Source organism: Tupaia chinensis, unplaced genomic scaffold, assembly GCF_000334495.1.
Source record: "Tupaia chinensis unplaced genomic scaffold, TupChi_1.0 Scaffold000330_1, whole genome shotgun sequence".
NCBI classification, from domain to species: Eukaryota; Metazoa; Chordata; class Mammalia; order Scandentia; family Tupaiidae; genus Tupaia; species Tupaia belangeri.
Window position 1 is genome coordinate 2,380,797 of NW_006159824.1, and position 5,402 is coordinate 2,386,198.

Consider the following 5,402-nt stretch of genomic DNA (forward strand, 5'->3'; position numbering starts at 1 on the left):
AAAATTATTTTATTTAACTTTATTTATTTATTTTTATTTTTATTTATTTATTTTAGAGGTTTATGCTATAGGGCACGCGCACTTGCCAGACAGACAGAGAGACACAGAGACAGAAAGCAAGAAATCACCCCCCAGGAGGGATGGCCATGCCGCAATCCCTTTTCCTTCATTCTCCTCTTGGGGTCTTGGGCACGCACGCACACGCGCCCGGCATGAGTTTTAAGCCACCGGGTCCGGGACGTGAACCGCGGTCGACTATGTGGGAGTCCAGCAACATAGCCATTACGCTAACTACTGGTCCCTTTAACTTTATTTGTTTGCTTATTTTTAAATTTGTCCAGAGAGGAACAGAAAGAGAGCAAGAGAGAGAGGGAAAGTGAGAAAGACAAGCTGCCTGGCTCAGAACCCGAACCACAGTCAGTCACATAGGAATCCAGTGCCCTTAACTACCATGACATCTGCCAGCCCCCATTTATTTTAATTTGACCAGAGAGAGACACACACAGAGAGAGAGGGAAAGTAAGAATGCAAGCTGCCAGGTCCAGGACTTGAACCGTGGTTAGCCATGTGGGAGTGTCCAGCTCCTTCACTACCATATCGCCTGCTGGCCTCTCTTTTTCTTTCCTTTTTAAGGTTATATTAATATAAGATTAAGTAAACTCAAAAGTAAAGAACATCACCAAATTACCAGAGACAGCGAAAGACATGATATAATAAAGGGGTCAATTCATCAGGAAGACATAGAAATCTTAAATGTGTGTGTACTAAACCATAGAGATACTATTTATAAAGATTTAAAAACACTAAAATTCATAGAACTGGAATGCTCAATTAGAGTTGGAAATTTCAACATCACTCTACCAATAATTGGTAGAACAACTAGATAGAAAATGGGACCAGCAGTTAGCATAATGGCTATGTTGCTGGACTCCCACATAGTTGACCGCGGTTCGCATCCCGGACCCGGTGGCTTAAAACTCACGCCTGGCGTGTGTATGCATGCCCAAGATCCCGAGAGGAGAATGGAGGAGAAGGGATTGCAGAGTGGCCATACCCCCTGGGGGGTGATTTCTCACTTTCTATCTCTCTCTGTCTCTCTCTGTCTGGCGAGCACACGCGCCCTATAACAAAAACCTCTTAAAAAAAAAAAGAAAAGAAAAAGAAAATCAACAAGACCATGTCAGAACTTGATAACACCATCAACCAATAGGATCTAATAGACATTTACAGAACACATCACCCTACGACAGCAGAATAAAGTTCGCAAGTGCTCACAGAAAAACAGAAAATAGAGGAACTTGTTCAGTTTGATAAAGAGTATCTAGAAAAATTGTACAGCTAACATTATACTTAATAATGAAAGATTGAATGCTGTCCCCGTGAGGCAAGGAATCGGGTGAGAATATCTGCTCTCAACATTGTTATTCAACATAGAACTGGAAGTTCTAACCAGTTCAATAAGCAAAGAAAGAAAATAAAGAGCATGTAGATTGAAAAGGAAAAACTAAAAGTGTTCCTACTTGCAAATTTATTATTGTCTACATAGAAAATTCCAAGAAATCTACCAAAAATTCCTAAAACAAATTAAGTGAGTTTAGCAAGGATATAAGACACAAAGTAAACATACAAAAATATGCATTTCTATATACTAGCAATGAGCACATGAACACCAAAATAAAAAATGCAATACCAGGGCCTGCAGGTGGTGTGATGGTTAAGAACACTAAACTCCCACAAGGCAGACCACAGTTTGAGTCCTGGACCTGACAGTTTGCTTTCTCACTCTCTCTCTTTCTCTCTCTCTCACTCTGTCCCTCTGTGGTCAAATTAAAATAAATAAATAAAGTTAAATAAAATAATTCTTAAAATGCAATACCATTTATAATTCCTTTTTAAATTTTTTTTATTTATTGGGAACCAGCAGTTAGCGTAATGGCTAAGTCGCTGAACTCCCATGTAGTCGACCACAGTTGAAGTCCCGAACCTGGTGGCTTAAACTCAGGCCGGGTGTGTGTGCGTTCATGCCCAAGATCCCGAGAGGAGAATGGAGGAGAAGGGATTGCGGCGTAGCCATCCTCCCTGGGGGGTGATTCTTTGCTTTCTCTCTCTCTCTCTCTGTCTTTTTGGCGAGTGCACGTGCCCTATAGCAATAAAAAACTCTCCAAAAAATTCTTTTAAATTTATTATTATTAAATTTTGCTGTGGGGCTCATGTACTCACCAGAGAGAGACAAAGAGTGAAAGAGAGGGAAAGTGAGAAAGCAAACCATCAGGTCTGGGTCTTGAACTGCAATCAGCCATGTGGAAATCTGATACCTTAACCACCATGCCACCTGTGGGGCCCTATGATTGCTTAAAAAAGTAAAGTGGGCACCTATACATGCTGGGCATGCATGCATGGTTGAAGCTAGAGGAAAATCATGGTATGAAGACCCTTTTGGAGTTGCCTTTCTCTCTTTCTTTGGTTCTCTTGCTCATGGAAGAAATAAATAAACTTTTTTATTTTTGGAGAGACTTTTGCTATTGGGTGTGTGCTCTTGCCAGTAAGACAGAGACAGAAAGTGAGAAATCACCCCCATGGGGGATGGCCATGCCACAATCCTTTCTCCTCCATTCTTCTCTCAGGATCTTGGGTATACATGTACATGTGCTCAGAATGAGTTTAAGCTACTGGTTATATGAGTCTTTTATCTATATGTTTAGAATTTGGTATGTTATATAGATATTGCTCTATTTTTCAGAAACACTCTTTATTTTATTTTATTTTATTTTATTTTATTTTATTTATTCATTCATTTTATTTTATTTTTTAATTTGACCAGAGAGAGACACACACAAAGAGAGAGAGAAAGTGAGAAAGCAAGCCACCAGGTCCGGGACTCGAACCATGATTGGCCATGTGGGAATGTCCAGCACCTTAACTACCACACCACCTGCTTGCTGGTCCCCAAACTTTTTAAAAAAGTAACACTAGGAGGACCATCAGATGGCATACTGGTTATGTCGCTGGACTCCCACAGTTTGAGCCCTGGACCTGGTGACTTAAAATTCATGCCAGGCGTGTGTGCATGTATGCCCAAGATCCCAAGAGGAAAATGGAGAAGAAGGGATTGCAATGTGGTCATCCCCCTGAGGGGGGTAATTTCTCACTTTCTGTCTCTCTGTCTCTCTCTATCTCTCTGGTGAGTGCATATGCCCAGAGCAAAAATCTCTTACCAAAAAAAAAAAAAAAAAGAAAGAAAGAAAGTAAGTAACACTTGGAGCGAGCAGATGGTGTAGTGGTTAAGGCACTGGACTCCCACATGGCCAACTGCAGTTTGAGTCCCAGACCAGGTAGCTTAAATTCAGGTCAGGCATGTGTGCATACATGCACAAAATCACAGGAAGAGAGTGAAAGAGAAGGGATTGTGACATGGCCATTCCCCTTGAGGGGGGTGTGATTTCTCACTTTGCTTCTCTGGCTCTCTCCAGTGATCGCACATGTCCTATAGCAAAAACCTTATAACGAAAACAAACAAACAAAAACAAGTAACACTTAGATGTAAATCAAACAAAACATATACAAGGCCTGTATGCTAATGAAGGAGTTAAATAAATGGAGAAGTATACCATGTTCATGGGTCGTAAGATTTAACATGGAAAAGATGTCAATTCTCTCCAAATTGATATACAAGTTTAACACAATCTCTATAAAAAGTCCTCATGATTTTTTGTTTTGTTTTGGTTTTGCTATAGGGCACGTGCGCTCGCCAGAAAGACAGAGAGACAGAAAGCGAGAAATCACCCCCCAGGTATGGTCACACTGCAATCCCTTCTCCACCATTCTCCTCTTGGGACCTTGGGTGGGCACGCATGCACATGTGCCCGGCGTGATTTTAAGCCACCGGGTCCAGGACTCAAACCACGGTCGACTACATGGGAGTCCAGCGATTACCCATTACACTAAATGCTGGTCCCATGATTTTTGTAGAAACACACAGGATTATTTTAAAATTTATATGGGGAACCAGTAGGTGGTGTGGTGGTTAAGGTGCGGGACACTCCCACATGGCCAACCACAGTTCAAGTCCCAGACCCAGTGGCTTGCTTTATCACTTTCCCTCTCTCTTTCTGTGTCTCTCTCTAGTCAAGAGCTCTAGTAATCAAGACTGTGTGTATTAGTGGAGGGATAGACACATGAATAAACAGAACAGTATGGAGAAATTGGAAACAGAAACAATTATATACAACTAATTTTTGACAAAGGTGTAAACATAATTTAATGAAGGGTAGATAGTCTTTACAACAAGTAGTGCTAGAGCAACTGAACATTCATAAGAAGGAAAAAATGACACTGATTTATAAATGCAAAGGGACCAGCAGATGGTCTGGTGGTTAACGTGCTAGACTCCCGCATGGCTGACTATGGTTCAAGTACTGGACCTGGCAACTTCCTTTCTCACTTCCTCTCTGGTCAAATTTTAAAAGCATCAATAATAATTAAATAAATAAAATAAATCCTTAAATAAAATGTTTAAAGATTTTAAATGTAAAATATAAAATGATAAAACTTTAAAACTCAGGGGAAAAAATTGGAGAGACTAGATAGAGACATAATAGTAAAATGCAAGGATCCAAGAGATTGACCTACATGGGCAGGTTCTAGGTTCAAATCTAGAGAGCTGGCTGAGGATGCCGGGCACACATATGCCTGTGAGCAGGACTGCCTAAGACTGGGGGTGGTTGCAGCATTAAGACCCTGTTGAGGGGTGCTGCCTCGCAATAAATAAATAAATAAATAAATAAACACATTTTAAATCATTGGAGAAAATCTTGGGGATCTAGAGCTAGACAGAGTTCTTGGAGGTAACACTAAATGCACAAACCCATAAAAGGAAAAATTGATAAATTGTCAGAAGTTAAAACATTTGCTCTGAAAAAAAAAAAAAATCCTTAAGAAGGCCAGCCATGGTGGTACAGCAGTAATGTGACACTACACAATGCTAAAGTCGCATGGGAAGGTCCTAGGTTTTGTCCTAAAGTCTCCCTATACACACTGGGCTTGTACACCTGACCATAATCCTGGCTGGCTAAGGCTGGGGTTGGACTGTGGAAAAAAGAATTTGTTGTGGGGGGTGGGGGAGTTTCTCTTTGATCCTCATGAAAAAAACATTTTTTTGGGAGAGGTTTTAGCTATAGGGCGCATGTACTCGCCAAAAAGACAAAGAGAGACAGAGAGCCAGAAAGCGAGAAATCACCCCCCAGGGGGAATGGCCATGCCACAATCCGTTCTCCTCCATTCTCCTCTCAGAATCATACACGTGCTCAGTGTGTTTTAAGCCACTGGGTCCGGGACTCAAACTGCAGTCGACTACGTGGGAGTCCAGTGATGTAGCCATTACGCCATCTGCTGGTCCCAAAATA